This window comes from Diospyros lotus, chromosome 5 (assembly GCF_014633365.1).
Source record: "Diospyros lotus cultivar Yz01 chromosome 5, ASM1463336v1, whole genome shotgun sequence".
NCBI classification, from domain to species: domain Eukaryota; kingdom Viridiplantae; phylum Streptophyta; class Magnoliopsida; order Ericales; family Ebenaceae; genus Diospyros; species Diospyros lotus.
Genome location: NC_068342.1, coordinates 15,213,121 through 15,237,645, shown reverse-complemented (window position 1 = coordinate 15,237,645; position 24,525 = coordinate 15,213,121). Strand labels below are relative to the sequence as shown.

The window sequence follows — 24,525 nt, the reverse complement described above, 5'->3', positions numbered from 1 at the left end:
AGTGGCGAACCTCGTGGCGAAGCTAGCGGCAAAGCTTGTGGCGAAGCTAGTGGCGAAGCTTGCGGCAAAGCTTGTGGTGAAGTTAGCGGCGAAGTCTTGTGGCGAACCTAGTGGTAAAGCTAGTGGCAAGACCTTGTGGCAAAGTTAGTGGCAAGATCTTGTGGCGAAGCTAGCGGCAAAGCTTGTGGCGAAGCTAGCGGCGAAGCTTGTGGCGAAGCTAGTGGCAAAGCTGGTGGCGAAGCTAGCGGCGAAGCTTGTGGCGAAGCCTTGTGGTGAACCTTGTGGCGAAGCTAGTGGCGAAGCCTTGTGGTGAACCTTGTGGCAAAGCTAGTGGCGAGACCTCGTGGCGAAAGCTAGTGACGAGAGCTAGTGGTGAGAACTAGCGGCAAATCCTTGCGGCGAGCATCCTAATGGCAATCTCCCTTGAAGTAACATCTCTTACGGCAACCTAACTTCACCCGACACCGAGCTTGAGTGGACCCCACATCACAAAATTTTAATTGTTGTATTTTGGCAACAATAACACCAAACCACTATAAATTGTCTTATGCCTCATTGTATTTATTTTTGTTATATCTTGTGGCTTACATTTATTATAATTTATTATTAATCTCAAATATAATTTATTATATTTATCAAATATATATTTTTCAATAAAATTATTAATCGAGAATATTTATTAAAATTGAAAAAAAATTTAATTACTCAATTCTCCCCTCTTAAGTGGCCATACCCTAGGGGACTAACACTATCAATTTTTGGTGAACCCATCATTTTGGTATCAGAGCCTAACGATCCCAATGGTGAATATAATGGACAAAGTTGGGGAATTGGAGGTGAAGATGAAGGGTATGTAAAAGGGAGTTGACGTCATGAGAGGAGAGGTGTAGACAATGGAGAAGAATGTTGCAATCATGTTGGATTAGTTCGCATACATGAGAAGTAGATGGGAGGAATAAGAAAGAGAGAGGAAGAAAGAGGAAAGAGGGGGGAGCGACCTTTGAAATTCACACAGAAATTTGAGGTATCACTGGGCATTGGAGTGAGTAGGGAGTTTGAGGGCGGATTCGGAGGAAATTGGTAGCCGAAAGTTCACAGTAGAAGGTTGGAGATGCCGATTTTTGAGGGGGGAAATCCTAATGAATGGATTTTTCGAGCATAACGGTATTTTACCGTAAATCAGTTGTCGAAAGAGGAGAAAGTCGAGACGGATGCTCTGTGTTTTGAAGCATGAGCTCTTGCGTGGTTTCAATGGGAGACAAGACAGAATGGGTTTAGAGTTGGGAAGAACTCAAACAGGGGATTCGAAGCAGGTTTCGTTCCACCCAAGAAGGAACGTTAGAGAAGCGTTTCTTGCTCTTCGGCAAGAAGGGTCTGTCAGAGACTACCAATTGCTATTTGAGACGTTGGTCGTGCCAGTTGTAGAGGTTTTGAATGTGTTTCTGGAAGGCCATTTCATCAATGGACTCAAACTCGAGATACGGGTACTGCAACCTTGAGGGTTGGAGCAGATCATGATAATGGCCCAAAACATCGAAGATAAGAATGTTGCTCTCCAAAACTGTTTTAGCTTACTTGGGCCAACAAAGGGTAAGTATTCCTACTTCTCTTCATCAAACACCACTTGACTCTCCACGGTTTAAGCTAGGAGCCTAATTTTCTCCCCCAAAACCACGACCCCACCAGGACTTAGGCCTCAAGCCATTGGAGGCATCGGTAATCCCCCCATTTAAGCGACTCAATGAAGCTAAATGGAAAGCCAAGTGCGAGAAGGGCTTATGTTTTCGCTGTGATGAGAAGTATTCTATAGGCCACAAGTGTAAAAAAAAAAAGAACTCCGGGTCATGATGATCTATGATGAAGAGGTAGGAGAAGCTAGGGTTGAGGGGAAACATTGGAGGTGGTAGAAGAAGAGCTGGTGCGTGGAGGTGAGGTAATTGAACTCTCAATGAATTTTGTGGTGGGATTGACTATGCCCAAACGATGAAACTTAGGGGGCATATAGTGTTGAAGAGTTGTGGTGTTGTAATGGAAAATATGTTGTAGTAACCAAAAAATTCCAAGGCACAAAAATTCACTTTCCTTGAGATTCTATTTGTCCCAAAATATAATGCACAAGGGATCCAAACAAGTCTCCAAGATACAATGAAATCAAAATTAATGTTTGTTGGCGAACGTGCAATTTCTGATAATAGACTTGAACACAAGGAATTTATAACAAAACAAGAGACTTTGTATTCTAATTCTACAGTAAAAGAATACAAATAATTGATCTTTGAATGCATGAAAATTATGAGGTTTTATGTAAGAAGAATAAGGAGAGAAAAACACTATGAATTCTCAAGTGTTTTTAATCCAAGAATACATCAATATATTTATAGATAATGTTACAACCATTCACCAAAGGTTACAACCAATTCCTTTTGAAAATCTCTCCAACATATAAAGAGGCAGCTAGTGGTGGTTCTTATTGATGGAGAGGTTACACACAGTTTTATAGCATTTGAGTTGGTGCAGCAGTTAAGCCTACCAAGGATTGAAATGGTAGGATATGAAGTGATAATGGGTATGGGAATGGTAGTGCAAGGGGTGGGAATTTGTAAAGAAGTGAAGCTGACCCTTGACAATCTGCAGGTAGTGGAAGATTTTCTCTAACTTGAGTTAAGGAGTTCTGATGTGATTCTTGGGATGAAGTCACTAGCTTCTATGGGAAAGATGAATATGGATTGGAGAACCTTGACTATGAAATTTCAATATATTTAGACTATGAAATTTTAGGTGGGAGGAATGGTAGTAACCTTGTAGGGAGACCCTAACTTGAGTAAGACCTTGGTCTCCTTGAAGGCAATGATGAAGGCCCTTAAGGAAAACGGAGATGGAGTGTTGTTGGAATTAGGGATGTTGACTGCCAAATTCAATAAATTCCAGGTAGAAACGCCGTTGTCTTGAAGAGGTGTTAGCTGAGTTTAAGGGGGTGTTTGCAAACCCAAATGGACTATCTCCTCCCAAAAACAAAGACTACTTCATCAACTTGCTGCCCGGCACTACTCCGATCAGTGTTCGGCCCTATCGTTACCCTTACCTTCAAAAAAATGAAATTGAGAAGATGGTGCAAGAAATGCTAGTGGGCGGGATTACACAGTCGAGCTCCAGCCCTTTCTCTAGCCTTGTGTTGCTTGTTAAGAAGAAGGATGGGGGGTGGCATTTTTGCGTGGATTATAAAGCCTTGAACAAAGTGACGGTCTTCTACAAATTCCCAATTCTAGTAATCGAGGAGCTGCTAGATGAATTACACGGGGCCACAATTTTCTCTAAGCTCGATCTAAAATTGGGTTATCATCAGATTTGGGTTAAAGGAAAAGATGTTCCAAAAATAGCTTTTAGGACATATGAGGGCCACTATGAATTTCTTGTCATGCCTTTTGAGTTGATGAACGCGATAACCACTTTTCAATCACTAATGAATGACATATTCAAGGAGCAATTGAGGTGCTTTGTGTTGGTATTTTTCGATGATACACTGGTTTTCAACAGATATTTTGAGTAACATAAACAACATTTGAGTTGTGTTTTGAAGGTATTGGCATAAAATCAATTGTTTGCTAACAGGAAGAAGTGTTTATTTGGGTAATTGGAGATTGAATATTTGGGCCACATCATATCCCAGTAGGGAGTTCAGCTGATTGCAGCAAGGTGCATGCCATTGTAGATTGGACTAGCCCTACAACATTGAAGGAGTTGAGAGGGTTCCTAGGGCTCATAGGGTATTATCAAAGATTTGTGAAGGATTATGGAAAATTGGCATGGCCTCTCATGGAGAGACTACAGAAGAATATTTTTTTTTGGGATAATGTAGCAGAGCAAGCATTCCAATGTCTCAAGGTTGCAATAGAGTCTCTCCCAGTTTTAACTTTACTTAATTTTGGCAAGCCTTTTGTGATGGAATCAGAAGTGTTGGGGCAAGGATTGGGGGCGGTATTAATGTAGGATCACAAGCCTATTGCATATTTCAACCATACTCTTAATCAGTCGAGAAGGAAAAAATCTATTTATGAAAGAGAGCTAATGGCTATCGTGTTTGTGGTACAAAAATGGAGGCATTACCTTTTGGGTAGGAAATTTGTGGTGCTAATCGATCAAAAGAGCCTCAAATTTATGTTAGAGTAATAGTTAGCGAGCCCTGAATATCAGAGATGGATGCTGAAGTTAATGGGGTTTTAGTTTGAGATCCAATATCGCCTCAGATTGGAAAATAAAGCAGTAGATAGCCTATTCAGAATCAGTCATTTCGCAACCCTGTTAGCCTTAACAGTTCCTAAAGCAATTCAACTAAACCAGTTAGCCTGCGAAGTAGAAAAAGATGACCATTTGCAAGGGGTATCCGGGATCTCCAGCGTGACCCTTCTTCCCGACCAGACTTTTAATTAGTGGACAACCTACTCATTTATAGAGGGCGGTTGTTTCTACCTAAAGGTTCTTCTCTAATCCCTCTATTACTTCATGATGGTCACGATGGAAATGTAGGAGGGCACTCGAGAATTTTGAAAACATATAAGAGGATTGTAGCTAATGTCTATTTTCCTGGAATGAAACATGACATTCATCGGTATGTTGAGCAGTTGTGCTATCTGTCAGCAAAACAAGTACTTAGCCCTAACTTTGGGAGGACTTCTACAACCTTTTCCTATCCCAAATCAAATTTGGGACGACATTGCCAGGGATTTTATTGAGGGCTTACCAAGGTCAGGCTATATGGACTCAATCTTAGTGGTGGTGGACAGACTCAGTAAGTATGGACATTTCATTGGCCTCTAACACCATTTCACAGCAGGAGGAGTGGCAGAAATTGTTATCAAAGAGGTTGTGAGGCTTCACGACATGCCCCGCTCCATTATCTCGGATAGGGATAAAGTTTTCATGAGCAGATTTTGGGAGGAAATGTTTTGCTTCCAAGGCACGAAACTCAATCGCAGCACTGCGTACCACCTGCAGACAGATGGCTAAATGGAGGTCCTTAATAGAACCCTGGAAACCTACCTACGTTGTTTTGCTTCATACAAACCTAAGGTGTGATATATATGGCTACCTTAGGCTGAATTATGGTACAACACTTCATATTACACCGCTTTGAGGTTAACTCCATTTCAAGCAATATACGGGTGGGAACCATCAGCTTTATTGAGCTTCAAAAAGGGATCTACTCCCATTTCTACAGTTGAACAACAATTGGTTGAAATGGATTAAATTCTAGAAGAACTCAAAACACAATTTTTAAGGGCACAAATTGTTATGAAGAAGGGGGCTGACAGTAAAAGAAGAGATGTGAAGTTCGAGGTTGGTGACTTAGTCTATCTGAAGCTAAGGCCTTATTGTCGAATGACGTTGGCTGCTCGTCCAAACGAGAAACTGGCTCTTAGGTTCTATGGACCATTTGCGATTGAGCAAAAGATTGGACCAGTGGCCTACAAATTAGCACTACCGTCACACTGCAATATCTACCCTAGTTTCCATGTGTCATAGCTACATAAGGTGAGGCAAAAGGAGAGTCGAAAGCTGGTATGGAAATTCCTAGTCAACTTAGTGCAAACCTGGAGATGATGGTTGAATTAGAGGCTGTGTTGGGAGTTAGGCTAGGAACGGGTAATAACTTGCATGGTCTGGATGTCTTAATCCAATGGAACGATTTACCCCCCATTAGAAGCAACTTGGGAGCCCTATATCATGATTCAACAACAATTTCCCACTTTTCACCTTGAGGATAAGGTGAAAGTTCAGGAGAGGAGTGATGATAGGCCAAAAGTGCATCAAACCTACTAGAGACGCAACAAACATCAAGTATCGAGGGTAGAATAGTGATTTGGCATGTGCTAGTGTAACAATCAGTGTATGCATGAGGGGTAGAATAGTAATACAACATGCTGGTGTAATAATCAACATGTGCACAACCAATTCTGTTATAGGGAGTAGGGGAGAGGGTAAGAAGAACATATAAATAGGTGGAGAATGAAAGAGAAGGTAGCCTGAAATTGAGTATAAACAAAGGAGAGTCTAGGCCTCTCGAACGCCCATTTTCTTTCGTTAATTACTTGTTATCTCGGATTGAAACTCAAGCAGCGTGTCCTCTTTATAATTTCAGAAACTCTATCAATTTTTGGTGAACCCATTAGTATACTTGTAAATATTGGGCAAAATATGGGTCATTTCCTAAGGCAATCTTATGTAATTCCCCTTGAAACACTTGGTTTGCGTTATGAAAGGGGACAAACCCAAAAAGCTAACACTTTGTGGATTAATGCAAAGGATACCAGTTTTAAAACTTTTTCAAAACCAAACATAAAGCACAATGGAAATGATTACAAAAAACCCTTGCAAGACTCGATATTTAAACATCCATATGCATCAAAATGAAAAGCCATCCACAAGGGGTTTAGCAATATACTTCAATAGATGATTTATGTAGCTGGTTATCCAACGAGATAGATGCTCCCAATAGCTTCTCTTGCTGCCCAATCTGTTCTTGTTTACCTATAATGCTCGAGTGATGAGCCCGCCTCCTCAACCGTGGAGGACCTAGTTAGTGTACACTTGAGCCGCCTCGAAACCCTTCACAGGAGCCATGCTAGGACCCTCTCGATGAAGGTGAACAAGAGCTGTGATGGTTCCTCTCGGGTTGCAAATGGTTGTCTCGCAACTAGACCAAACAAAGAGAGACGAAGAAAGGGATAGTCAGCTTCTCGGAGCAAAAAGAAGAAAGTTGAACCAGTGGAGAAAGAAGAAGCAAGGAAGAAGAAGAAGAAGAAGCAGTTGGAGCCTTGCAATCGAGACTCTCTTGAAAAATACCATCCAATTTGATTTCTTCTGTACTAAGCTTCTCTTTACCCTCTCTCTTAATAAATAATGCATCAGAGCAATTAATGTTGTGATGCGACAAAAGTGGCCAAAACTAAAAGCATGTAGGATTAATCCCGCCATCATTTGTTGATTGTTTATGCCAGCTTCCACCACTTATTTTATATATTGCACTTAGGCCCTACTATTAACTCTTAATAGTCCTTCCACTAACTCTTAATGAAATCAAGACACCTGTTAACTCTTAATAGTGTGCCTTGTTAACTCTTAATGGTATCCCATACATATTAACAGTGATCTAAAATGCGTTAAGCGCTAGTTGCACACTAGACTGAGGCCTAGCGCTTAGCGCCTAGTGATGTTTTACTCTTGTGTTTATCTTGTGTTTAGTTTTGATAATGAAAAACAAAATTGATAATATGATTTGAAAACAAAAATCAATTTAGATGATAAAAATCAATTGCATCTTAATGATGAAATTATTTTATCTATGGCTATTATCTTGGTGCTCTAAAATTCTTTTATATGATTTATTAAGAACCAAAATTAATTTCATCATACAATTAAATCTTGATGACAATTGAAATATTATATTTCTATTTGATCAAAATTGTTGAATGAAAATTAAATCCAATGCTAAAATATCTTGTGATAAAATTCTTATGACTTTTTGGAATATTGTGTTTTAATTGATTCAAAATGAATTTCCAATAAAATATCTTTTAAATCAAAAGAAATCATTCCTTAATGCCATGAAACTGTCAACAGTTTGGCAAGCATCTGTCAACAATTTATATGCAACTGTCAACAGTTTATATGAAACTGTCAATAGTTTGTCAAGAAACTGTCGATAGACAGAATGTTTTGTCATCAAACTGTTGACAGTTTTATCTCATCTGTCAACAAATCTATTCGTAGAAAGTCTCCAACGACTATTTTTTCAAATCCCAATGGCTCCAAACGGGTAGAAATGACTATATTCTTCTTGAACCTTGTGGGACACCTATAAACACACATCAATGATGATCTAGAGAAGGCTAATGGATGGGAATGAAGTAAAGTGATATTTCTACAAGCTCTAAAGTGTTTATTTATTGTTTTGTGATTCATTGTTGTATTTTTCTCTCCCTAAGGCTTTGTACTAAATTTGTTTTATTTGATTCAAGCATTGTATCTTTATTAAGAGATCATTGTAACTAAGAGATTCATTTCTTAGATTCTCTCTTATTATTCAACTCTTGTATTTCCTAACTTATGTAGCTAGAGGGTCTATTTGTTTAAGTAGGAGATTATAATTCCTAGTCTTGGACTAGAGGGCCTATTTAGGGTCAAGTAGGAGATTATAATGGATTGGTTTGTAAAATTCTTAGTGAGGAACTAAAGTAGTGGATTATGCTTGATTTAAGCCGAACCACTATAAATCATTTGTGTTCTCTTATGCTTGTGTTATTTGTTATTTATCTTTTTAAGCATCTCTATATTCCTCACTTGCTTAATATATTTAACCTTTAATTGAAAAAGATTTCATATTTTTCAATCTTGTGTTCTCCATTGTTAAGACGAGATTGTCTTTATACAGTTGATACCTCATCGTGCCATTTCAAGGTCTTGAGGTTTAACGAAACCGTGGTCTTCATAGATAACATCTCCTTTTTATCAAAAGAATTTTTAAGGAAAAAGAATTTTTATATACCAATTCTCCCCCCTCTTGGTGTGTGCCATAGCATTTCAAACCTAACAATTGGTATTAGAGCCTAACTCTTTGTTTCAAGGTCTAACAACCTAAAGAGAGATCCATGGTTCTTAAAGAAGGTTATCTTACTATTTTGATGACTCATTTTATGATTTTTGGAGAAAAAGAATTTATATTTTCATGACATCCATTGATTGTTATTTGTGGAATATTGTGAAAATGATTTTGTTTCAAAACCAAAGATGGAATGAAATGATCATGACAAAAAGAATTTTTCTTTCAATATTAGAGCTATGCATATTTTACAACATGCCCTAAGTAATAATTGTGCAAGGTGAAAATTCATTCAATCATCAACAAAGATAGGAGGAAGAAAACTCAAAGCCCATCCTGTGCTTCTTGGTTAAGGAAGAAGATGAGATAACCTCTACTTTTACCTATGATTTTGATGATAATGATGATATTAAAAATGATCATGAGTGTAGTTCTTTGAATGCTAAAAATGATTATCATGATACTTTTACAAATGAAGAGTTGTTGAATGCTTTAAATAAATTATATGTCAATTTTGAAAAACTCTGCTTAAAGAACAAAACTCTTTAAAAGTAATTAGATTTATTATCAAATTCAGTAGATGTTCAACTAACACTTACCCACATGTCTACTATTTGCATCTCATGCAATATAACATGTCTCATCATCCATTATCATTAGCTCTCATGCTAATTAATGGTAGTAGTCCATGTGTCGGTCCATAATTGATAAATCATATTCCCTTTTTAATAAATCTATGGACCGAAAATTACTTTAAGAAATCCTGAGCTAAAAATCATTGTCACATATTCCTAACACTTAAGAATAAAATCTTTATCAAGAAGTATAGGGACTCACTCATAAAGAAAGACAGAGAGTATGAATGAAGATGTAACCTCTTATTTATGAACAAGATTACATCATTGGTGCCATATACATACATCTCATGTAATGTAAATCTAGCATTTGGGCACTAATACTAACATGTCAAGCATTTAAATTGCAAAACAAAATGGACAAAAGAAAGAAGACTGAAGAATTTTTGCCCCAAAACATCTTTTCTCCTGCTAGCCTCTCTCTCAATTGCAGCTTGTTTGCATGTTGAATGGCAGAGTCGTATGTAAGCCAAGTGGGAGAATAAGGGGAAAAAAGCCACCTCCAAACGAATGCAACCAAGAGAATGACTCAAGACTACTATGTTGAAGGCCATATGTACACCATATACAAGTGTTCCCCAGCACATGAAAGCCAAGCTCACCCTTAACAGCTTTGAGAAAGATGGAGATGTAGAACTATCACCCAAATCCCAAAAATATTCATGTCAAATCACTAAGAATAAAATAAACAATAAGCGGAAGCATACCTGTATCCATTCTTATGATTGATAAAAAAATGGGCCTTTTGATCTTACAATTGATTCGTAATTTTTTTAAAATTTCTCTGTTGATGGTGTTGTGCCATAGATTTTTCGAAAAATGTCCACCTGGGATGTTTCTAATTAATAAATCCAAGCGGGTGTATTTTTAATGAATAATTTCAAGTGAAAGTATTTTTTTCAAATAATAAATCATGATTAAATGGCAAGTAACGCTTATAATGCAAATATTCATGATTTTGGGGGCAAAATGGTCCAAGGAAAAATGTGGCACTATTCCCTATAAATTGCGTAGTAAATGAACAGTGAAGGGGCTTTTTGACACGGTTCTCAAAGCTCCTCCTTGTCTTCTTGTCGCAACATACCAGCATTCTTCCTTGCGGCAATGTGCCGCAACCTCCTTATCTTTTTGCCGCACTAGCATTCTTCCTTACAACAGTGTGCTGCAACCTCCTTGTCTTGTTGCCGCACCAGCATTCTTTCTTGCGGCAATGTGCCGCAACATCCTTCTTCTTGCCACACCAGCATTCTTCCTTGCAGCAGTGTGCCGCAACACTTCTTCCCGCAACGCGGCACAATGATGCCTTGCAGCAACTAAGTCATCTCCTTACAGCACTCTTGGTTGGTAGCAGTGCAACAAATTTTCTTGCAGCAGCCCTTCTCGCAGCATTCCTTGTGGCAACTCATCCTCACGACATTGATTTTCCTTGCCTGCTTGCAGCATTTCCTTGCAACACACTTCAATTTCTTTCAGCAAATAACCTCTCGGCAAGATGATTATTTCCTTTTGGCAAGGCCAGAATCTCTGGACAATTGTTGCATCTCTCAACAATATTCAAATATAATATTGATGTGCCAATATTCAAATAGCAATTGGGATGCACTTATATTAAAAATGTATATTATGCCTTGCAACCCATGAAGGTGTATATTAATATGCCAATATTCAAATAGCAACCCATGAGCATGTATATTGGAAATATAATATGTAATTGGGCTATAGGCATATCACATGCTCGCTGCCACTATCTAATTACAATATCTCAACAATATATAAATATTAAATCACATTTGAATATGTTCAGCATACAATCATATATTTAAGTATATTTAATTCGGTCACATGCAATCCAATTCTTTAGGCAAGTGCCCACGGGACCCCACGACTATGGCTATGTGGCTTATCCCTTATAACCTTCAATTGCAATTCACCCACCATGCACACCCATATGTCATGCAAATATAAAATTATCCATAATGTGAAGTGGTTAGTAAAATACACAATGTGCATGGACCATGCTTGTGTCTATCAAGTCATTTTAAGTGTCCAATGGGCCTACGCTTTGGGCTTGGTCCATGCACTCTTCAATAGCCCTTTATTTTAAATATATGTACAAACATGAATATAATTGATTAATTATATATGGTGCAAGCAATTAATTAAGTTAAGTGGGGAAGAGTTAATTAATCATATTGTGACTCCTCTTAAAGGAATTAATCCTCACCTTATACAATCGGGATCTCATCTCGAAGATATGTCAAATTTAGAGTAATAGACAACATCTATAAGTATTCTGTCAACCTAGAGCTTCATTCGACTAGGCCCCTTAGAGGCCAAGAATCTGTTCTAACAACTCGTCGTGAGGCCCACCTTCTCCTAGAGGACTCCCTAGGTAGTTCAGCCCTCCAGGGGGATTCCTCTTAAGCCCACTCGAGTGCTCGTGACATGATTAAACCCTCTCTTGTCAGGAAGGGTACACATTAATATTTGTTAATCATCTCTTTTATTTATTGTATTATTTTCTCTCTCGTACTAACTTAAGCATTGGAGGGCATACGTGGGTGAGGAATCCCTGCGTGCCTTCTAACTTGTTCTTGTGAGCGCAATTATACTCTAAATACACAGGAGGATACTCCCGGATGGATTAATCTGTTACCAAAAATACCCTCGGGGGTTTATTCGAGACCCCTAAAGAGATAATAAGAGACCGGAGCTACCTAACGTACACTTCCACAAGCAAACACCTGACAGGTGTTCACCTCGCTCTACCGCGACTCTAGCATTCCTGCATTACAAATTATAATTGTTGTATTTTTGACAACAATAGATGGGGATGTAGAGAGATCAAAAACTAACTATCAATTGGGGACTATAACCCATATATAATTGCTAAAAGTAGTAACAGTTTTTAATATTTCTAAATTAGCCTCTCATCAATTTAGAAATATAACTTATTTTCTCTACACATTAATTCTATGATAGTTTAATACCTAATAGTCCAAAAATTAAACTTTATAGATCATTTTTAATTGGCTAAACTTTAAGATAGCATTACACATTTAAAAATACATTTGTGGCCCTATATGCTAAATCATTTATTTTCAACAATCTCCCACTGGGCCACATATATAATCTTACAAATGTGCACAGCCTTATGAGCTCCAAAATTTTGCTATCACCATTAAGGGTATTTTCGAACAATCTTGTCCATTAATCATACTGATATAAGATTAAAGCGATCTTCGTCACATTCAATGTGACTAAAATCCATCAATGGTCAAGTATACCAATACAACCAAATGACATAGATCAATCATGGATGTGTAGCATGGAAATTACATGTGATGTGATACAAATATGTCTATTTCTAACTGGTCCTACCTTATTCCTTAGTGAGATCGATACTGAGCACAATATAACGGAGTGAAATGAACCAAATACTTCATTTCTGTATAGAAAAATATCCAAATACAAAAATGTTTCCAAAATCGAATATAAAGCAACGAAAATACAAACTCCCATTAAAATATAACATCCTCACACAATACAACACCTATATGAATAGTGTGCTCATGAAAGACCTTAGGTGGTATTCCTTTGGTAAGTGGATCCACAATCATAGAGTCTGTTCTAATGTGTTCTATGAAAATCTGTTCACTCTATACTATTTCCTTCACAATTAGGAACTTTATGTCAATATGCTTAGACTTAGATGAGCTCATATTGTTATTAGAATACAGAACTGTCGATTTATTGTCACAATATAACTTAAGTAGTCTTTCTATACCATAAAAAATGCGCAGCTAGTGACAAAATTTCACAATCAAATTCCGTGGTTGGATGCCTCATAACATGTAATACCCAATGTTTAATATTAAAGTATTTTTAGGAATTACAGAATCAAATTTGGTATTTAATTATAGTTCTGGGCTTTGGTGTAATATTCAAAACACAACCGAAGGTTGAGGGACTATGTCAAGCAAGCCCATAAAGGTAAAAATGTTCGGATAAGCAATATTCGACAAAATCAAGAGATTCTCAAAGGTTTGAAGTAAAAAACATGCAATTAGGGGCATTCGGGCAAAAGTGCAGATTTTGTAAACTACCTGATGGAGGTCAAAATGACGAATTCTTCAGAAATTTCTAAGGAAAATGGAAACTATGGAACTTGGGGGCAGTTAAGGAATTAACAAGAAGTTAAGGGGTGCTATGGATGGGGAGATAATGCAAATAGAAGTTTGTTGGGGGCTAAACTGCAAAAAAACAAAAATGGCATAGTGGGAAACTGACCGACCGCCCTGTGCTCGCTGGCGACCACCTCTGAGGCATCGGGAAGGTCGCCTGGGAGGTGCTAGGGTAGCCCCAAGCGATGATGAAACCATTGGAGCATGCCATTGGCCGAAAAAAGCATTGAGGTGACCGGTTTTAATGGCGGAAGAAAATTCCGATTTGACCGAATCTTTCGAGGTTGTAGCTCGTGATTTGGGGTGGTTTAATTGGTTTGGAGGCTAGATCTAGGGTTAAGGGGATAAGAGCAATCGATTGGTGGTGGAAATTTGGGTCGAGGTCGAGTATAAAAGGAGTTCTCGGCCGAGAGGGTTAAAGCACAAATTGATCAAATTTCTCTCATTTTGGCAAGAATCGAGCAAAGAGGTTAGAGGGCTTTTGTTCTCCAAGTCATAAGGATCATTTCTGGAGAGTTTCGAAGAGTTTCGTGTACGTTTGGAGGGATTTCAGTGAGTTGGTCGAAAAATCAGGACCCGCCGGATCGAGACCTGCAACTGGGTTTTAAACCCCCTTCCAGCGACTTTTTCCGATGAGTGAGGGGTCCATTGAAGTCGCCTCATCGAGATCTTCAAGACCCCATTGTTGTTTTGACCAAAAGAGATCGCCGGAGAGCCGCCATGGCCGGAGAAGAAGACCGGAGAAGGCAACAGCGCGTGTGCATGCGCGGGCCCTAGCCGCACCCACGCGCCAACGCGTGAGGGCGCATGAGATCCAGGTTTTCCTTGATTTTAATTTTATAATTTTTATAAAATTATTTTAGGATGGTTTATGGAAAAATATTTGAGAAAAATGGATGTTTGGTATTTAATATAATTTTTCGAGAGAGAAAAATGTTTGAAAAATATGAAAAAATAGGAAAATTTAAGGAAAAATAAAAATATTGATTTCTAAGGTCCTAATGGTGAATATGAGACAATTGGTGTGTTGAAAAGAAGGATTGCACGTTTTTCGAGATGCAACACATTTTTCGAGGCAAAAATTAGATTTTTCCAAATTAAGGTGAGTGGTTTGATTCTAGCTTTATCTTGTCTTGAATGTGTTTTGGAGTGTGTGTAGTGGGTTTCAGTGAGTGATTTTACCCTCCCGAGCTTAGGATTCACATGATCGGACCGGTTCTAGTGAGCGGTTATACCCTCCTGAACCTGGGTTGTTTTCAAAGGCGTTACACTTATGTACATTGTGGCATCATTTGCATATTTAACATGTGAAATATTGCATCAACTGTTTTTATTTTTAAAACGAGTCGGTGCATGGTGTGTATTTTCATATCACCGGGGTGTCGATTTTCGTGTCGTTGTTGGGTCTGTATGGGACAGGATAGGGTCTTCTTGAGAATAGGACAAGGTTAATCCTGGTGAACGGGTGACACGGTAGGGCACCCGAGAGATTAAGTATGTCGCGGCAAGGTCAACCCCAACGGTGTGTGGAATGGATTTTCCATGGGAGGTTGAGTATATCAAGGAGATTTCTCAAGTTAGACATGTTGCATGTTGTCATTATTTGTATATGCCATGCTCATGTGTTGTTCATGCATTGTATAAACTATTTCATGCCATCACTTAGATGTTTTTATCATCTAACTTGAGTTATGCCCCTGGAACATTCAACGTTCCAGCCAGGGACAGTTGCGAAAACGAGGACATGGCCGGTAGGGCCAGTGGTGTTTAGTGGATAATCGTTGTACCATTTTGGGAGTGTGAGTATTTATTTTGGTATATGTATAAACAGTTGTATGACAACGCTGTATCATTTGATAATTTGTATTACATATTTCGGTATGGGAATACCTTGTATGAAACTCGTGGTAGGCCACGACATTTTGATGTATTTATTCCGCTGTGTTATATCATATCTCGTTTAGTCTTAAGTCTATTGATCTTGTTAGTTAAACGAGTAAAATTGGGGTTCTCGGGGTTTTTACCTGCATGCGAAGATTGCTCTTGGAATCATCGCGGGCGTCGACCATTGTATGTGACGGGTGTTTGATCTGGATGTAAAGATTGTTCTCATGGCGCCGCGTGTGACATCTTAAAAAAAAAAAAAAAAATCCCCAGGAATTTCCTTATAGTGACGCGGTCGTGTAAGGCGGGGTGTTACATAACATGCCATGAATTTTGCTTTCATGGTGGAAGATACTATGAGTGTCTGCTTAGCACTCCAAGAAATGGCTCCTCCAGCTAGCAGATAAATGTAGACTAAAATGGATCTCATACTGTCTTGGCATCTAACATAATCGAAGTCTAAATACCCTATGATCTCCAACTGATCCGACCTTCTATATCTAAGTATGTAATCTTTTGTTCTTTGCAAGTACCTTATTACCGGTTTTGCTGCTTTCCAATGATCCATGCTAGGGTTTTTTAAATATCTGCCTAACATTCCAATAATGAATGCTATGTCCGGACAAGTACAAACTTGAGCATACATTAGACTCCTAACAGCTGACGCATAAGGAATCTTCTGCATCTCCTTAACTTCAAGGTCATTCTTAAGACACTGATTGAGACTAAATTTGTCTCCCTTAGCGATATGAGTGTCACCTGGCTTACAATTTTGCATGCCAAATATTTTAAGCACCTTATTGATATAACTCTTTTGTGATAATCCAAGAGTATGCCGAGAACGATCTCGGTGTATCTGAATCCCTAATATAAAAGAGGCATCACCAAGATCTTTCATCTTAAAATTCTTTGATAGATATCTCTTGGTTTCATGCAACATGCCTATATTATTAGTGGCAAACAGTATGTCATCAACATATAAAACCAAGAAAATATGCTTACTCCCACTGAACTTTTGATACACACAATCATCCATAGCATTAACCTCAAAATCAAACGGGATAATTACTTGATGAAATTTGTGGTACCATTGACGGGAAGCTTGTTTGAGCCCATAAATGGATTTATTTAATTTGTAAACCATATTTTTTTGGGTCTCCTGACACAAAGTTTTCTAGTTGCACCATATAGATCGTTTCATCAATGTTGCCATTGAGAAACACCGTCTTAACATCCATCTGATGTAACTTAAGATCAAAATGTGCAACAAGCGCTATAATAGTCCTAAAAGAGTCATTCGTAGAAACCGGAGAGAAAGTCTCTTTGTAGTTGATGTCCTCATTTTGGGTAAAACCTTTAGCTACAAGACGAACCTTATATCTTTCCACATTACTTTTCCAATCCCTCTTGGTTTTAAATATCCATTTATAACCAATGGACTTCTCACCTTCTGGTGGGACAAGATCTCAAACTTTATTATCTTGCATAGACTTGTACTCCTTATTCATGGCATTAATCCACTTTTGAGAGTTAGAACCCTGCATGGCCTGATAGAAGTTGATCGGATCATCATCCACCATTCCAATATATTTCTCACATTCTTGGAGAAATACTATGTTGTAATACCCCATATTTCGTAGTGTTAAGTTCAAGAAATTAGAAATCAGTTTGAGAATTTAATTAAGTAATTACCGAATCGATGGAAGGGAATACCCCAGAACGTAAATATCTAAGAACAAAGGTATGTCCTTGACAAGTGTCTTGAGACAAGAATTATGACACTAAAAGCAATCAGAACAGAGATAGTTTTTGATAGAGCTAATTTTCAGCTTGAAAAATTGAATGATCATAAGGGATGTAATACTCAAAATTTTTAGATTCAGATACTTGAGGAAATAGGTTATTTCAAGGGATTGTGGAAATTTGGAGACAAAAATTCAGTTTTTGAGCCAGCGGCAAAATCTTAATTTTTGAGATTCGAGTAAAAGTATAATTTACCAAAAAATCAGGAGTATTAGCGTAATTAATTCTTTTTCCAGGGACTAAAATGTGTTGTATCATATTTTTTAATATATGAGAAAATGTGTTAGATGAAAAACTTATCTTATAATGAAAAATCTTTTATGTGAAACTCATATTTTGAAATAAGATTTTCATATTTCGAAACATACATGAATTGTGTTTGGCGCGAATGTTCAAATATTTGAAAATTTCAAAATTCATGTATCATGTTTCGAAACTTAGTTTCCATGTTTCAAAACATCTTTCTGCCATATTTCTATACATGTTTCGAAATGCCTTTTTGATAAGGTTTCAATGTTTGTTAGGATTGCAAAACCTGTTTGAGATTTAAGCATATGTTTCGAAATCTCTATCATTTCTAAAAGGAGAGCATTTAAAAAATGTGTTGCATATGTTTTGAAATATGTTTTTGAAGTATGTTTCAAAACCTTCATATCATGTTTCGAAACATTTGTCTCTGATAGCAAAATATTTAAAAACCCGAGATGCTTTTGCTTTTCACTCTTTTTATATTCAAAAGTTTTTCAAAAAGCTTACCTTTTGTTTTATCTCCATAATTTCAATTTCAAATTATGTAAGTGGAAAATAAAATAAAATCATATCAAGTATAAAACATTGTCTCCTACTCATTCTGTCTCTAAGTGCATAAACAACTGTGAAGGCTGGATGTTTCGAAACATGTGATGTATGTTTCGAAACCTTAGTGTAAAAGTGTGTTATTTCGAAACCAATGAGTTGTGTTTTGAAACCTACTTTAACATCTTGTCTCTAACGATTATAATTAGCCAAAATTCTATTTCTTGGTATATATATCAGTTCTTTGAAGACAAGAAGCACTACTTACAAGCACATACACGAGATTACACATACAAGAGACATTGATACATACACAAGTACAAGTGAACGAAATCATTTCGACAAGCTCTCAAAGAAGATCCATTTAATCAATCCTTGGTGTGCATTGTGGTGTGAAAAGGAGAAGCAAACTGAAACTGACGTCTCATCTTTCTAAGCTCTTCTCACCTCATACCAAGAGGTTTGTACAACCATTTGGTAAGATATTTCATTACATTAAATCTGTTGGGTTGTAAAAGATAAGTTTTATTTATCTTATTATTGATTGTAAGGTTTGAGTTTAGCCGTAAAACTTATTGTGGTGTAAGGTTTAAGTTGAGTAAAAACTCATCATGTATAAGGTTTTAGAGTGAACCGTGATAAAACCCTTGTTGTGGTTGATCACTAGTAAAAGTGATTGTGTTTGAAAATCCTTCAAGTGGGTAAGCTTGAAGGTAGTGGACTAGGTGGGTGTCGAACCACTATAAATCTCGTGTGCATTTGCTTTACTATTTTACTTGTCCATTCTCATTGTTCAGGCTTTCAAAAGAAACGTTTTTAAAAGCTAAAAGTTTCAAAATAAGAAAAATAGATAACAAGGTTTCAAAACATATCAAATAGGTTTCGAAACATACTTAATAGAAAGGTTGATTTTGAAACAAACTCCTTGATATTTCGAAACATAGTGTTTTGCAATCAATAGGTCTTTAAACTATCGAAAAATTTACCCCAATCCCAATTCACCCCCCTCTTGGGATATATTTTCCATCATTTGAAACTAACAAAATGCAATTAAAAATTGGCCCCAACACCAGGTTGAAAAGGGTCTAAATGTAATTACTTGAAACATTTGGGCTAAAATGTAATTATTGAAACTTCGTGACTGGATCATTAAGGTAGCGAATTGGGCCAACTAACCATTAAAAGACTCATGATGACTCGAGGTGGCAAGATGTGATTGGCCATAGAAGTTTGCTTAGTCTCCAACTTAGGGACATGTGGCAATCACTCATGATGACTTTGGTGATAGGATAGAAGCTCATAATGATCCTTGAGGTGGAAGATAAGATGCATAATGGCTCTCTTGAGGTGGCGGATAAGACTTATGATGACTTTGCAAGGTGGCAACGCATGATTGGCTATAGAAGTTTTCTTAGCCTTCAAGTTTGCTTAGTCACCAAGCCAGGAACATGTGGTAAGCACTCATGATGATGCATAAAGACTCTCTTGAGGTGGCAGATAAGGTTCATAATGATCTTATAAGGTGGCGACATATGATTGGCCACTTGAAGATAAAACTCATGATGATTTTAGAGATAGAATTTGATTGGAAAGATTTGTTATGATTACTACTCAATTCTAGCACTATAAATAACATCCTTATGGCTAAGAGTTTTCTCATTAAAAGTTGTGGTAAATTCATGCTAGATGAGAGAGATTCGAGCTTAGTGGATTGAAGGCTTTTGTTCCTAGAGAAAGAGAAGCACGTAAAGCACACCACACACGTAGAGCACTTAGGCAGCGTGTGAGGGAGTGTGAGGAGGTGGTTTGGTCAAAAGACTTGAGAATTTGCATGAAAATTGAGGCGTTTTGAGTTCGTTCAAGGTGAGTGTTTCTATCTACATAAAACTTGGTTTTGACTTCTAGTGGTTCAATCCAACACTTGGTTTTTAGTTTATTACAAATGTTTTGACTTATGAGTGGTTCTACCCTTAAACTTGATTTTGGTTCTTCCTAAACTTGATTTAGTTCATGCAAACGGTTTGATTGCATGTGAACCTGTTATGGTTGTTTTCATATGGGAGATTCATCCTAAAATGTTTATGCATGTGCATTGAATTTTATGTGATAAATTATGTACATGAAATGTTATTTTATATGATGCATCGATTTATGGTACGTGGCATTGACATGTTTTTGTGTTTATCCATGTGGGATGTGGGATGTCAACTTGTGATGTGGCACCTGAGTGATAGCACTAGGGAAGCGTGCCAAGGATTAATGCCTATTTGTGATAGGGGCTGAGAATGCACACTACCCTTGCGAGTTGACAAGTGGCGGGGCTGAGAGTGTACACTACCCCGGATCGGCTTAAGTGGCAGGGTTATGAGTGGACACCACCTCGGGGCCTTTAAGCGGTAACATTGTTTCCAAGGTGTACGTTGATTCTCAGGGATAGTGTTGATCATCATGTGGCCAGGATTTATGTTGACGTGATTCAAAATGCTTCTGAGTGGGAACGTAATGATGATGGGGTGATTCCCGAGTTCATGCATTGATGTTGCCCCTCTTAAGCTAGGACGATGTTGTGTCAATGTGTCGATATGATTGTGTTACCTTTAGAGAGATTGTATTTTCCCCGGTTAGGGTTAAGTGCTGTGTGAGATTCTCTTGGGTTGGGTCTTATCGTGATATTTTAGTTTGTTTTATGGTTTTCCATACATTCATGAAAATGTTTTGAATTCTCACTTAGATGATTCAACATCTAATTTTGGACTATATCCCTAGAATATTCAAACGTTCCAGGTGATTGCAGCAGCGTAAAAGGAAAGAGAATTGTCGAGGAGTGACAGTTGTTAGTAGATTGTACGTAACATAACTGTTAGTTTATGATGTATTTTATTTTGGTGATGTCATGTTAAAACGATGGTTCAGCTTTGTGTTATAAATAAAGTGGTTTCGATTATGTTTTATTTGAGGTTTCGATTTAGCTTTCGCATTTGAGATGATTTACCTGCCTTAGTTTATTAATTATTAAGTTTAATATACTGAGAAGATATAACGGGATTATCGGGGAACGATTTGTGTGGAGTTTATGTAGGAAAAATATATTCCCGAAATCTTATGTTATCTAACGCCTTGGGAAAAGTGGGGTGTTACATATGTAATCATCTGGGATAGCACTTCTCATTTCTCTCATAGATCTTCTTAGTTCTTGAGGTTGTTGAGTTTGTTCTTCTGGAATAATTACTTCATTTTGAATGGGAGGTTGTTCAACATTGTCTTGTTGAGGTTTCTGATTTTTTTCTTGATCAATGACAAGTATAGAAGCCTGCACTTTATAAAAAATAATAGTAGGAATTGAAACCAATTTCTCCTCAAAGACAATGTCTCTAACCTTATTTCTCCCCCTAAACTCAATATCCTCAAAAAATGTTACAGTTCCCGTTTCAAAAATTGACCGAAGTGTGGGATCATAAAATTTGTAGCCTTTAGATCGCTTAGAATAACCAATAAAATAGTTGCTTACTGTTTTAGAGTTTAATTTCTTTTCATGTGGCCTATAAGGCCTCGTCTTAACTAGATATCCCCAAATATGAAAATGCTTTAAATTAGACCTTTTGTCTATCTAAAGTTCATAAGGTGTTTTGACAGCTGCTTTAGTTGGTACTTTATTTAGAATATAAGCTGTAGTCATTGGTGCTTCTCTCCAGAGTGATTTTGGTAAGGTAGAATGACTTATCATACTCCTTACCATATCCTTAAGAGTTCTGTTTCGTTTTTCAGCTACACCATTCATTGTAGGGGATCCTGGCATGGTGTATTGTGGGACGATTCCACATTCCTCTAGGAATTTAGCAAATGGTCCTGGACATTATTCACCTGAACCATCATATATGTCGTAATACTTACCACCACAAGAAGACTTGATGCTTTTAATCATTTTGTTGAGTTGATTCTCAACTTTAGCTATAAAAACTTTGAACACGTCTAAGGACTGAGATTTCTCATGAATGAGATATAGGTACCCATAACGTGAGTAATCGTCTATGAATGATATAAAATATTGTTGATCATTCTAAGAAGCTGTAGGGAATGGTCCAACACAATGTCGTGGCCAGATGACCACAAACGACCGAGCTACACTGTTTTTTAAACTGTTGACCTTAAACCATTTTATTTCTCATGCCGCAGCCAGATGGTCGCGGCTATTCCTTATCGGTGCAGTCAGAAGCCTGCACCGTAACTGAATGTAAAATTTTATTTTAAAAAACTGAATCCATAAAAAAACTCAAATACCATAACATTAAAAGTAAATCATGGATAAAAAATAATACGATTCTTAATGATTCAACATGAAAATTGCTCTGATACCACTTGTAGAACTATCACCCAAATCCCAAAAACATTCATGTCAAATCACTAAGAATAAAATAAATAATAAGTGAAATCGTACCTACATCCATTGTTATGATTGATAAAAAAAATGGGCATTTTGATCTTACAATTGATTCGTAATTTCTTTAAAATTTATCTATTGATGGAGATGTAGAGAGATTAAAAATTAACTATCAATTGAGGACTATAACCCATATATAACTGGTAAAAGCAATTAACAGTTTTTAATATTTTCAAATTGCACCCTCATCAATTTATAAATATAATTTGTCTCTACAAATTAATTCCATGATAATTTAATACCCAATAACTCAAAAAATTAAACTTTATAGATTATTTTTAATTGGCTAAACTTTAAGATAACATTACATATTTAAAAATACATTTGTGACACTATATGCTGAATCATTTATTTTCAACAGGAGATGGTAGGCGGCCCTCATGAGTGCGATGACAACTACCACTCCGATGACTTGCCAATTGTGGCACTGTCAACTGGATGGTACAAAGGCGACAACAAGTGCTTCAACCACACTGCCATCAATGCCAATGGAAGGACCGCGGTGGCCATGGTGGTGGTGTTGGATGAGTGTGACTCTACCATGGGATGTGACGAGGATCATTATTATCAGCACCCTTGTCCTAATAACATTATCGATGCTTCTAAAGCCGTATGGAAGGCCATTGGAGTTCCTTTAGATAACTGGGTTGACTTGGATATTCCATGGTCTGATGAATAGTTACAAAAAGCATAGATAATGTATATGAAATCGTATGTGTCGTGTATGGTTTATTTTGTTGGTTTAAAGTAGTATGGAATGTAATTGGTCGACTTGTGTTATATTATGAATATTATGTATACGAAATCTACAAGAACTCCATACTTAGTTTTGCCTTTGTGGATTTGGGAAGAGTTTCTAGAAGTGTTGTTGGAGTTAACAAGTGAAGAAATTGGTTTAAGTAACACCATTGATCTGTTGGGAAATCCAGAGATCAATAAAAACGAATGAGGAGATTGTTGATTTTGTGTTTCCTAATGAGACCCAAGGCTGTGACGATTTTTTTGGGTGGATTTTATCTTCATAGGCTTCGGCTCGGGATTGAAGAACCCAAGTCCATCACCATTTTTAGGCAACCCATTTTAGAAGCCGGGCCACAAGCCCTATTCCCACTTTAGAGGAGAAATGGGCTTTAGCCCATTTGCTCAAGTGGGGGGGAAGCCCACTGTTCTGAGCACAAAAACCTATTATCTCCTAAGCCCTAAGCCCACATATAAAAGGCCCTTGTGCGGCCCTTTCTCTTGGTGTTTTCTCCCTCAGCCGAACCCTAGTCTCTCTCTCTCTCTCTCTCTCTCATTTCCTTGCTTGGTCGATTGCTTCCTTCGTGGTTTCCTTTTGCAGCTGATCTTCGATGGCTCTGTTTCCATGTCGGTCCAATGCTTCTTTCCATGTTGAGAGACAACATCTGTCCTTGTTGATCTTGGCCGATTTGTTGGTGTCGCATGCCTTATTTAGGGGGTTTCGATCATCCATTCTCGGGAAGCTTTTCTCTTTACTTTGTGTTTTCTACCCTCTGTCTTTGTGACCGGTCTACCTCCTGTGGTAACCTACTGTGTGTGGCTTTGATCGTTTGGGTGAAAGAGGGCTTCGGTTGAGTTCGGTCGAGAGGTATTGGGCTTTCTGGGTTGGTTTGAGGGTTTCGTTGTGGCTTGTGGTTCCTATTCGTTGGCGTTACCAAAGTGAATGGACTTTTCAGATCTGAGCCTTGAACGTATTTAAACAGGGAGTTTGTACTTCGTGTTCATCTTCTTGTTGTTGTTTTCAGTACTTTGTGTATTGTCGTTATGTTCAATTAAATTTGGTTTGATGTTATTGCACTAACACTTTCTGTTTTGAAGAGATTTTCCACAAAAAAATGGTATCAGAGCCTTGTGTGGCTCCTGGGTTACTCGAAATCAAGACCTAATTGAGAAACCTCTTCCGGTAAGGGTTTTACGTTGAAAACCGAATCTGTTCTTCGTCTGTTGCTGTGTGTAGGGCTTGATTTGGGGGTGAAACAGCCCATTACCGGAAACCCTTAATCGACTATGCTAGTAGGCTCTAGCAAAGGCAGTGGTTCAAACTTACGGATTGTTAAAACAGGCCGCTCGATGAGAAATTTCCAAACCCTAGTTAAATTTTCAGCAACTAGCAGCCATCGTATGTGGGTGGCCATTAGATTTGGGGTTACCCTGTGATGGTAACCATTGCTT

General features: G+C 37.7%; 1 pseudogene; it reads left to right on the top strand.

Moving 5' to 3' along the window:
- The first annotated feature begins 1,268 nt into the window (after window positions 1-1,268).
- On the top strand, window positions 1,269-23,100 carry LOC127802117 (putative ripening-related protein 1; annotated as a pseudogene).
- The last annotated feature ends 1,425 nt before the right edge of the window (window positions 23,101-24,525 follow it).